The sequence below is a fragment of the Anneissia japonica genome, unplaced genomic scaffold (genome assembly GCF_011630105.1).
Source record: "Anneissia japonica isolate Jap-2015-1 unplaced genomic scaffold, ASM1163010v1 scaffold9290_len831353_cov190, whole genome shotgun sequence".
NCBI lineage: Eukaryota > Metazoa > Echinodermata > Crinoidea > Comatulida > Comatulidae > Anneissia > Anneissia japonica.
Window position 1 is genome coordinate 645,273 of NW_022745682.1, and position 12,851 is coordinate 658,123.

Below are 12,851 nucleotides of genomic sequence, written 5' to 3' on the forward strand. Positions count from 1 at the left end.
AATATCTACAACAACAACAGCTAGTACCCCCTTTTATAAAGTGTAGATAGGTACAGTAATACCAAAGGCTAGAGAGAAAGAGGATAAACTATAGGCCTATAACTACAGGCACCTAGGCCCCTCTCTAAAACTAGGGTCCTAGCTTGACACCAATAGTCACGCTTCACATGACGTTGATTGAAATTTTGAGGGAAAAAAAATTGAAGCATGAAATAAAAAATAGAGTGCATAAGAGAAATATTATTAAATAATAAATAAAATATACCATTTCGACGTTTAATGAACTTGGCCAAACTATCCTTGTAATGTAATTAATTTTAAATAATAATAATAATAATTAATAATAATAATCATCAGCATTAATTACCTTGGCCTAAGCCTTGTAATATCAAGAACCTACAGATAGGCCCTACTATTCTAGACCTATAAAGTACAGTATAACTAGCCCAAGGGGAATATCTTTTGTGTTCCGCTTAACGTCGTTTTTTTTAATTGTTCTCTAATTTCTCCATTGTCTAAGTTCCCCTTAAGGTAGGTTTAGTAAAGGTAAAGGTAAATAAAAAAATAATAATCATTTCAGCATTAATTAACTTGGTCTAGCCTTGTAATCAAGAAGAACCTGCAGATACTAGTTACTATGCCTAATATTAATAATAACTACGCTTAGGCCTCATTTATACATTCATTGGTGCTCTGCCATTTTGGCAGGTCTTATGGCATCCAGTATTTTAGAGCTGCCTATTCTCAGCTCTTCTCTTTTGCTTTTCCTTCCTCTTTGTGCTTTCCCCAGAAAGGGTATATTTTTAGTAGTTAGTAGGCCTAAGTAATTATGCAAAACCTAGACCTAACTCAAAAAATAAAAATTGTCACAGTATGTAACTCAAGTTCAAATAACACTTTTCATTACTCGTGCAGGTCAATCAATTATTAAACTGTATATGTCATTTTAAACGACCCATTAATATTAGCATGGTAACATCAGTGTATTTTATAAAATCAGAGCGACGTTCTCTCAGAAGTTGTTTGTAGGCGTTTATCTGTTGATGACCTTTTGACCTCCTGAATTCTGCAATATGAGATTTTCGGGTCGAGACGGTGGAGTTCCATGTAAATGTTTCGTACGGGGAAAAAAATCGCTCCCCGCCGAGAATTTAATATACGTATGTATTTATTATACATACGTATATTTTAGTTCAAAACTTGAAGCTAACATACAGTATCATAAATGACAAGTTCATTTCTCTTACAGCTTAAGCTGATTTACAGGATAGAAAACAATTACTGTACAAACAGCTTGAGACGACAGAAGATAAAAAAAATTCTAAATTATTACATATATTATACACTGATAAAGACCAGTAATTTTTCCCAACAAGCTCTTTGACCAGCGCCACCATTTAGATTTAATTCGACGTTCATCCGATACTAATTAATTTTGTGGTTTTTAATTATGCAACCAATGCTATCGAAGCAAAGGGTTTGATTACAGGTATATATTTAAATTAAAAAAAACAAACAAACAAACAAACAAACAAAAACACGGTTTCTCCCAGCTCAGGAATAAGGTGATGACCAAGGGCTCTGAGGATAGTTCGTTTTGACAGCTGAGTGGAGGATATTTTAATTATGTAGAAAATTCGATCATTTTGATCGGCCCGGAATGTTGGTTCTTACGTACAAACTCCAATCCAATTTTGCATGTCAAAATAATAAGATGGTTTGAAAAATTTGTTCTCGACACAGGAGTATGATACTGAAAAAGTTATAAGACATCATCATAGATTGAGATATCGCAATGAAGATTGTCGGGTATGTCGTTAATGAAGATACATTTTTTAAAAGGACCACCAAGTTGGAAACTTTATGTGGCGCTTCTGCGCTGATGTCATTTGGACTTACGTGACTATTAATCTGGTAGGAATGATGTTTTGCCCTATCTGAGATGCTGTCGTACTGAATACTTAGTGTGTTCTCAAATACTTCCAGAAGTGTATGATACAGAATTTTCCTGGCGCAAACACATCGCAATGAAAATAATCTGAATAAAACCAGACTTTTGACAGAGTTTATTGACAGACCCTGGAGAGATCCTTTGCAGACTTTGTCAAAAGCTACTGGGAAGATATAGCTTGGGTACGGGTATCGTTTGACACCGTCTTTGTGGGGAGTTGTTACAACAGATTTTTTTTTTCTAGCAAAAGTGAAAAAATGTTGACTCGGTCCAACACAGGTTGAACAGCTTGGAAGGAATTGAGGAAAACTCAGTAGCAATGCTTCAATCGTTGATATGTCATACGGACCCGTAGCCAGAGAATGGTCGGATCCAGGGCAAAACGGGGAGGCCTTCAAAAGAAAAAAAAAAAGATTTTAAAAAAGAAGTGAGAAAGAGTTGAGCACGGTCCAAAACAATTGCCAATTTTTCACTTAAATTTCATGTACCAGTATGGTTCAAGCATTTCTAACCAAATATCTCATACACGTATAACCAATAACCATAATTCTATTATACTATAGACCTGTTTAATTCCGCTATTTGAAATTCTACCATTTTGTCGGGATCATTGTAGTAATTTGTCATGATTACTGTATTGTGATTTTCTGCTGAGGTACTTGAAAATTGCGCTCCCTGTCATCTCAATATATTATGGCTCTCTGTTATGGATTTTATAACAGCGCCCCCTATCGCACCTTAATTCAGACTTGCCTAAATTTACTACGAAAGTCAAAATTCTTCATAATTGTACTATGTTCTTGATATGCCAAAGTCCAACACGTATATATTTATATTTCATTCCAGAATCCTTACATTTTGAACTTGACCTAGAAGCAAACATTTTCTAACATTTCTAAAACTGGCTGATCAATTTGATTCAGGTTTATTACACATTATGTCACCGATTCGCTGACATATCTAAGAGTTGAAGATTGCTTACCTGCTGAAGAAATGCGATAATCGGGAAGATTCCTCCGGGGTTGTATCAGTAATGGAGGCTAACGCTACGTGCCTTGAATTCGTGAAGTTCGGAACAAGTTTCTCATTGCACTAGTATGCTGTGGTTGTTCTAAGATGATTTAGTCGGGTTTTGTGAAGCAGAATTATTCAAGTGCAAAACAAGTTTAATATGGCTACGAAAATATATGAATAAAATACGACAAACGATTGGCCCAAATTAATGTACTACTTTGTCACCAAAATGTCCGTTTTAGACGAACAAGTCTCAGCATAGGAATTATTTAGAATTATTTAGGTCTTAATCGGATAGGCCTGCTCTTTATAAGGCAAATTAAAAGAAAACAATACGAGTTTTCTAATTTACGGTACATTGTTAACGTAATTTACCGACTTGAATCCTTCTACTTTGAAGTGCGCATGTGTAATTATGCACCGATGCTCCATATGCAGTTTATTTACTCTAACAAACCAATTTATAGGTACGTTTTTATAGTCATCTGCGATTTCGAAAACTTTTACTTCGTTCGATTGGAGACGACGGTTGTATTTTAGTTGACGTTTAAAATTGATCAAAGCAAAATCTATAATTTAAATGTAAGAGTACTATACTATTTAGGTATATAGGCCTAGTATCAGCTAGCGAGTAGAACACATCTTTTGAACAAATCTGTCGTTAGTGATAATATAGAATATAAATTGCCCATCTATATGCAGAGTCGACCTTACAGAGTACCACCTTTCACCTTTAATACACCTTTGTCTATTGAATGTCTTATTACTTAGCTTGTACTGTACGTGAAGTTAATCAACGTAAAATAATCCGAACATTTCACTGACACTGTTCAGTAGTTAAAATTGCTCCATTGGAGGCCGGTTGAGGGGAGATAAATGAACCTATGGAGTCGACCCTTTTTATAAATTGCAAATTGTTAGGTACAAAAGATGTAGTAGTCGACCTTTGCGAGGGCTGAAGTTCTATGCAGGCGTTTGTCTTATGCTTGTGATGGTGGCCTACATAGGACGGGTATTGAATCCATGAACACATTTTAAGATATAGCACCTCTAGATGCCCGGAAATGGAATCTAAAACTACAATTTATAGAGCGGTCTTCCGTGACAAAATTATCGGCTTCTCACCGGTAAGGTTTCTGTACCCCAAGGACTTTTCTTTAAAGAGAGCTCAAATAATATTTTTTAAATTCTTAATTCGGCTGGAAATGTTAGGGACATTTAATGTCCTATATTCTAAAGCGATAGTGTTGCACTAGTACCGTACATTCCCTATAAGGTCTGTCTCTTATACACATCTAGATGTGTATAAGAGACAGCATCTCAATATAGACATTCAATAATCCATTGTACCATTGACGCTAGATTGTTGGATGAAGGGGGTAATAAAGTGTGCAAAAATTTATAACCAACAGAACAGGTGTTTGAAAATTCGGGTTTGCTTGCTTGCAAACTTTCGACAAATTTGATGACGTCAGCGTCACAGACGTACGGACGCACTATGGACGATTTGAAAGGTTCCTATTGCATTACAGCATAGGAACCAATAATGAAATAAAATGGAGAAAGAGTTAATTTTAAAAGATTTTAATTTCTTGTTCCACGACTGTATTCCTCACACCAGATTACATCATCATTATTTTCAGAAACAAGCCGTATCTTTGGTAAGGAGCTTCGGTGATCTGGCTTGCCTAAAACTGTTTTTCAAATTCCCCACTCATAACACCTGAGAACGTCTCGCGCGTATTTGCTATTTGTAGGTTGCCCTTAAAAGGTGGGGTGGTCCCACATCACCGCCTTTACAGATGTTAGGCCTGTCTACTAGCATGACTCCGATTTACAACATAGCCTATTCTATTAATAACACGGCGCTTCTTTGATGTATAAATTTAAAGGATCTATGTATTTTGGTCTTAACTAATTCGTTTCCACTGTTTAAATAAGCGCAAAGAGAAATAGTCTATTTACAATTAAACTAATGATGATTACCTGATACAATATTCTAATAACCATAATTGTTGTCAAACCTATTATACCCTGTCAAAGTTTGACTAAATAATATTTCACAGCCACTACAAGTATTTGGACTGCACTGTGACTGATTAAAAACAACTTTATAATGTAGGCCTATTAATATGTTTATAGCATAGGCCTATAACTAGGGCCTATCATTATTTGATTGAGAAAATATGTCATTTTAAAAGCACTACTTCAGGAAAACAAATTACTTATTTTTACCTACTATAACTCGGAATTTTTTTTTTTTTTTTAATTTAAAACATCCTAAGTAGGATAACATATACAGGCGAGATCTTACCGCTGTTTTACAATATGGTCCTGCAAAACCACTGTACAATAACAACTAACAAAATGTAACCAGCACAAAACAATAAAATAAACAATAGTAAAAATTTTGGTAGAAAACTTTCCCCCGCCGGAAACCAACTTTGATCGAGTTCCTAGTCCACATAGCGCCCTGAGCATCTTATGTTAGATGGATATGTGCGCTATATAAAACTATATTATTATTATTATTATTATTATTATTATTATTATTATTATTATTATTATTATTATTATTATTATTGTTAAACCCGGTACTTCTGAGTCAAGGTTTCGGGGCCAGAAATTACTGCTCAATGTTAAGCTTAACTACATACGGTAACTTAACTACAGTATTGTAAAAACTATCTTCCTCCGGACACCAACCCAGTATTTCTGAGTCAAGGTTTTGGGGCCGGGATTACAAGGTTAAGGGGTGTTGAAGTGCGCCCTCAGTAATAATCACGAAAACACTATTTTGCGTTCTACCGGTAAAATATCTACCGTACTGTTGTAAAATAAGTTTCTACCTTGTCAAACGTCTTAGAGTTCAATTGTATAGTTTTCATTTATTGGCTATCATAAAGGCATAATTAAAGCAAGTTGCCGTATTTCGTTATACGGTCAAGTAGGCGAAACATGTTATGTTACTCTAATAAATCAACTGTTTAATGTTCGAGATACTCTCTAAGCTTAAACTTGATAGTTTCTGTTTTCAGGTGAACATGCAGAGTGCAGGCCTATTACATATTAGGTCCTATCTTTATTCAGAGTAAGTCTTTATTCAATTTTAAATTCGGAGATTCCTGGTCTCGACCACTGTAGAGTCACTAAAAGAAATTTAACACACTATGTATAACGAATGAAAAATATATAATAAATAAAAACTAAATGAAAATAGAATTAAATACGGTAATTAATAAATTGAGAAATGAATAAAAATGAGAATAAGATAATAAATGAAATGAGAATGAAATAATAAATGAAAAAAATGATAGGAATGTCAAGATACCCAAAACTGTTGGGCCTAGCTGAGCTACGTTTATAATGAATTAATGGACGAACGAATAAAAATTGGTATGAAACCGCCGTTAATTGTAAAATATCTAATATTCTTATTTCTCTATAGAGTTCAATATTCTATTAGATTGATTTTGGTATATATTCTGAACCATTTATACAGTTAATTGCTGTTATGTACAAGTATGTGTATGCATTTGTATTTGTAGCTGTGTAATATAGGCCTATACATGTGCATGAACTCTCATATAAATCTTAATGCCAGTGTTAAATATTGCTAAATACCTATAAATAACGGTACCCTTTTTACTGTAAAACAAAAGTGGATTCAAGCTAAATTACTAGCATACATCTCGGAGTCAATAGCATGATGTTAACAGCTTTGGATAAGTGACTTTTAAGTTTAAGATTTTGTCCGATTTGTATCCCTTTAAATGCACTCAAAAGCGAGGTCATGTCAAGGGACATGAATTCCACCTCGTACAACAAGATGTTAATGTAGGACTAAGCGTAAACATTATTTTAAATAGGCCTGGTTTGTACCCCGATGACCCTTAGGGTAAAAGTGACATACAGTACTGTAGTTGAAATCGTAAATATCTGTGCCGGGATATATGACCCTAAACTGTCGGACGATCGGAAATTTTGATTTATACATAATGCATTAATTATTATTGACTTTTCTGGAAGAGTTCTATTTTTGATGTCCCAAATATCATATAGCCCAAGTAATGGCCACTGGGCCTGCTGTCGTTGGAAGTGGACACGGATTGCAACTAACTTAACGTGAAGCTAACGGTACAGGTTTTATATGATCCGTCATGTCTTCTTAAATATCACCGCATAGAACTAGGCCTGCAATTATCAATCATTTTCAACTCGGTTTACATAAGATATACATTAATACGAAGCAAAGCAGATTTTGTCAACATAAGACGTTTCCCTATATTTTATTAGTATTTTTTTTTTCAGATTCGTGCTGGACTGCAGTTAAATTTTAAATAGTTTATTTCTGTGATTAAAACAAAATTGTATGTCAAGGTTAAAAAAGTAAAGGTTGTTTCAACACTCTCTGCATCAATATCTAATTATTACCGTTTAATAATGAATAAGCGTGCCTTTGCCATGTGAACACTTTTAACTTAAGATTAGCACTTCAGTTTATAAAATGCAATTTGACTAGACAGAATATATTTGAAGTGTTTCCTTATCCAAGCCGAATTTTACTATAATTTCTTTTATTTTCTCAATTAACTGCTATTGAACATGTTTTTTTACAAGAGCTAATGACGTTAAATAAAACAATCAAGATTTATTATTATCAAATTACGTTTGTACTGTATAAGCCGTTTATCCAGCTTACGTAAAAACTCGATGCATTCTGCTGTTGTGATTGCTGTTCCTGTAGTCACTGGCGTTACACATTACTATGACCTCTCACCCTGACCTTAATGTTAAATATTAATCAAAATTTTTGTTTGCCAGGAACTTGTACCCCAAATCCAAGTCTTTCCCTTTAATAAACGTGTAAAAATACACCATAAAATGCCTTAACCCCTAATATACGCCGGAATCAATGGGGGATTTCGGCCCATGTGCCCACTAGCACCGCGAGCAATGACTGGGATATACGGTATGGAAAAAATGATTGATTGATTGATTGGTTGGTTGGTTGATTAATTCACTGATTGATTGAGAGCAGCTTAGCTCAGTCGGCTAATCCCTAAGTCCACGGTTCAATTCAAATCGCTTTCTCTCCCTGTGTTTCAGCTGGAGAGGGCTGGAATACAAGCTCAATAGCGTGGGGGAGAGAATGTGTTGGGGGCCCTTGTATATCAGTAAAGAGGCTTATTTTCGGTCAAGAATTAAAAAAAGTTCCTCTCTTAATCTAAGAAATGCATTCTTTGCAATGCTATGTTTCTTGTTTTTTTTTTTTTTTTATATGAGATAGGGTCTGTTATGCGACTATTTTTAAAACTGCGGAATAAAATTGAATGTTTGTACTTTCTAGCCATTTACTTACATTTCATCATTAACATGCATCGTTGGGCCTACATTCATTTTGAACATACTCTCTTAATGTGAAAGAATGAATTTTCACTCCAATTTTACTCTTTCTAGAGTGAAAATTCACTCTTAAATGAGTAAATATATTGATAAAATAGTGAAAGAGTACTAAAATTCACTCTGAATAGAGTGAAATCTCACTCTTTTCATTTCACTCCATCAGGAGTGGTCCTTGTAGTCACTATTGCACTCTTTCTTCACTCGTTTGCATTTAGAGAGTACATAAATAATATTTGGGTTTTTTTTTTCTTCTGTAATGAAGAATAAAAGGGAATCGTGTGTCTTTACATTAACCCGCAATCTGTCGTTAAGCCAGTATTTTGGGCATTAAAAGTTGCCTTAATCTGCAATCCGACAGGTTCTACCCCCTGAGCCCAATTGGTCTATATTTGCACATACCCGCACCCCCATATGGCAATCCTGGATATGGCTCTGACCACAGAAAAGACAAGATACGAACAGAAAAAAAAGGAGTTTATATTTGCAAAACAGAATTGAGGTCCTTGTCTGTAAGTGTTATGAGATTCGTTGGCGTTAGAAAAATCCCATATGCCAAGAAAACGTTTCATTCTCATCCTTTGAACCTTTACGAACATTGTGTGATAGCAATGTAGCAAAGTTATGGGTAGAAGAAAGAGGGGCCCATTTGTACTGGAGCCCATGGGCGCTGCGCTGACTGACATATATACACTGTGCATTTGTGGGGCACACGTGTGTTTGTGGGACAAGTGAGTAATGTTAGCGATGATTTGATTGGTCAGTTGTGGTTGTATTTGATTGGTTTTTATTTGATTGACACTCTGGAATGGTACATTGTGTTTTTCTTTATTAAAAAAATTAAATATTTGTAATCTGATAAACAGACATTTCTTTCTCCTGAGTATGGATAAAACTAGGTCTTTCTAGAATCTTGATATACCGTAGTCATTAATTTTACTACCTACGAGACCTTGGCCTATGTGTCTAGCGTCCACACCTGGAATCACACACGTTCGAATATTCACACCTATTCATGCATAATCATTACCATCATTTCACAACTTCTGTAGACTAAATACGGTATAGCGCCATCTGCAAGTTCTGCCTTAACCTAAAAATTATACACTACAACTATTATACTGTAGCTAGTAAGATCTTTGTAGTGTAGGTTTGTCACGTTTGTGATCAATATTCAAGTTAAATAAATAATATAAAGCGGTTAAGACTATATATGAAAATATCAACTTTTCGTGGAAAGGGGAAGAAAAAGCCCTATGATGGTAAGCCTACTCAAAATGAAATGTAGAAAAGAGGGTCTAATAATTACGCCTCATTAAGTAGCTGGTCTACTAGGAGACAAAGAAGTCCAAAATTCCTATTTTTTTTTTTTGCAATCTCAAAGAAGTAAGATTAAGATTGGAGAAATACAAACATTTAGAAATGCAACATTTAACTGTTCACTGGTAAAATATATAAATGTTGGGGGAAAAAACTGAATGTTTTACAATTGTTCAAGAAATTGAGTTCAGCTTCAGCTAATCTCAATTTTAAAATCTTCTACATTCATCTTCAGGGCCGTCGGGACCGCACCGGCACCAGCCGGCCGGACCAATTCTTCATATTTTTATTACTTAAAAATTAGATATACTTTACCTATAAATTATATTAATAATTTTTGCACCTTAATTCGAATGTTTCACCATGTACCGGTACGTGTTTTGTAGCGCACTATTAGCCTATGCATTTCAAGCTTCTGTTAGGGAGTAATTGAAAACTATTTTTTAATCTTTGATTTTAGCAAAATTTGCTCACCTTTGGCCCAACCATGGAGAGCATGGGTAGGGAATCTAGTCGCTCACTAGGTTCTATAGGTTTCCAGATGCTATTTCCAGGCATCTAGGGTTGTATTCTTAAGAGTTGGGGCTTAGCGAAATGGTTCATTATCTCCTCGGTAGTATGGTAGGTAGAGCTGTTGGCTTAGTATCCTTTTATAGCCATTTGTAAACATAATATTTAGGCCTACATTGAAATAGCATTGTAAGGGTCGGCTCAAAGTAGAAAATGTAGTAGTAAACTGTAAACAATATATTAGATAGAGTAAATATAACGCAGGTAAAATTATCCACCCACAGGTTACCCCGGTATTTCTAATTTATTTATAAAATAATAATTTACATATTAAAAATTGACTATAAACTACATGGTAAAAACTACCCCTGCTGAACACCGTCCTAGTATTTATGAGTGAACTTTCTATTGTTTTTATATTTGAAGTCGGAAAGCATCAGTGTCGGTTCCACCAGCGGAGGTGAGGGATAGATAACTTTTACAGTCACAAGGTGAAATTTCCTGGCATGGATTGTCGAGAAATTTGGATCTTTTCATATCTGGAAATCTATGGCGCCGTCACTGCATTACGTCCGATTGGGGCTGTGGGAGGGCCCGGTTATGAGGTTTCATATAGGACCTACGCCATATTGTCGAAATCCAGTTTGCCGAATCCCAAATTGCCTAGTCTACTTTGCCGAAATCCCATTTTGCCGAAACCCAGTTTGCCGAAAGTCAATCAAAAGCAGTGAAACATTAAAAACAGCATAACATTCGTGGAGCACTCTTTTACCGTGACTGCGTCTGTACGAACTGGTGGAGCCAGCGGAAAGTAAGGGCATAGACATAGATATCTATTCATCCGTAATTGGAAATTGTTCTTTAGTCTACGTCTCTCAAAGAAGAAAGAAAATTACATGATTTATCGGGAAAAAAGAAACTGCTATTAGGCCTACATGTCTGTTGTTAAAGAGGCAAATTCCAGAGAATTGCGAAATTGAGAAGCCTTCTATTGCGAAGTGCGATGCGATCTCTGTTTATTCGTATAAATAAATAACTGCTTATTGTAGTTTAATGATTAGTTTTGTCTTATTCTGTAAATCAAACTTGATTAATAATTAGCTATCATCAAAAATAAATAATTAAATAGGCCTGTCAGATAAAATGTCTTATAAGCATATTTATAATAAGTGTATAAAGTTTAATTAAGATAATAATATGTATACCTAAATGAAATAAATAAATAATTAATCTACATTTATACACCCGAATCAAGGGACTGACTAGAACCTCAGGGTCCCGGCATAAAAAATCCATGTGTTCGCGTTGGGAGTCTTTTGGGGGGTTTTTTATACCACAGTGTTATAAATTGACAATCAAAATAACGTTATATGGATAGGCAAATTAGCATTTTTGGTCCCCGACAATTTCGTCGAATAAACGCTCTGAGGCGTTTATTGTTGCGAATGGTTGTTGAGGGAGAGTTTATTCGAGGGAGATGTTTATTCGAGTCAGGCATTTATTTTTTTGTGTAAAATGGATATGTACTGTATATACTCAAACGCCCCTTAATTCCATTGTAATTAAAATGTAATTCTACTGGAGTAGAACATTAGTGGAAAGTTTTGGGAATGATGTTTTTATTTGATCTGTTTACAGTCAATGGGGAGTTTATTCAAGGGAAAAAATATACGCCACGGGGTGTTTGCGAAAGAGGCGTTTATTCCAAACATGGAGGTATTATTTCACTATAATACCTCCTTGTTCCAAATGAGGCCCTAGAAGGGGCGTTTATTCAAAACGGAGCGTTTACACGGGTACAAATACGGGAATGTAATATGGCTCCTCCCTGATCCACCCATCATGTTTTCAAAAGCACAGTATGCTGTACTTTTGTTCGATGGTGACGGCAAATGATTCGGCAAACTGGGTTTCAGCAAACTGGGTTGTCATGATTTCGGTGAACTGGATTCGGCAACTTCGGCAAAGAGGCCATTAATTCAGCAATCATGGGTTTCGGCAAACTGGATTTTGGCAAACTGGTCGGAAACCGTTTCGGCCCCAGTGGTAGACCAGTTCGAGGGTGGACGCTAATAAGGAGTGAACTAATAATTTGTAGGTTTAGCCTGGTAGGGCACTACTGGCATTGGCAGCAATTTTCCTTCAGATACCTGGTTGGTTGTTCACCTGTCTCATAATATCCAAATTACGGTTGAAGCAAGCGTGTATGTGAACTACCGGAACTGTGTCGTACACACGTCGTCGCGAAAACATCTTCAGAAATATTGAATTTTGGAATTCTAAGTAAGAAAACATACATATAGGTAAGTAGAGAGACCATACTGTAGTTGTACAAGCCTATATGCCTTCATGGTGTTAGATTGAATTGCGGTATCCATTGTTGTGTTGCTGTTCAGGACATTTTCAGGTTGGAGACTGTGCTCTAAAATTGTTTGAGTCCTTTTCATACAATGGCATTAAACCGGAATATATGAGTGAAAATGTAACAACAGTAAAAAACAGAGCTAAAGATTTGTTGGTGTGTAATGACATACTGTATAGACAGGCACATGTTGTTGCAACCTACATTCAACAATGTAAAGTACTCTTTAAAAGTAGGCTAAGTGAAATCATTTTAATTAATTTATTAAAGTGTAAAATTCTTTATATAGTG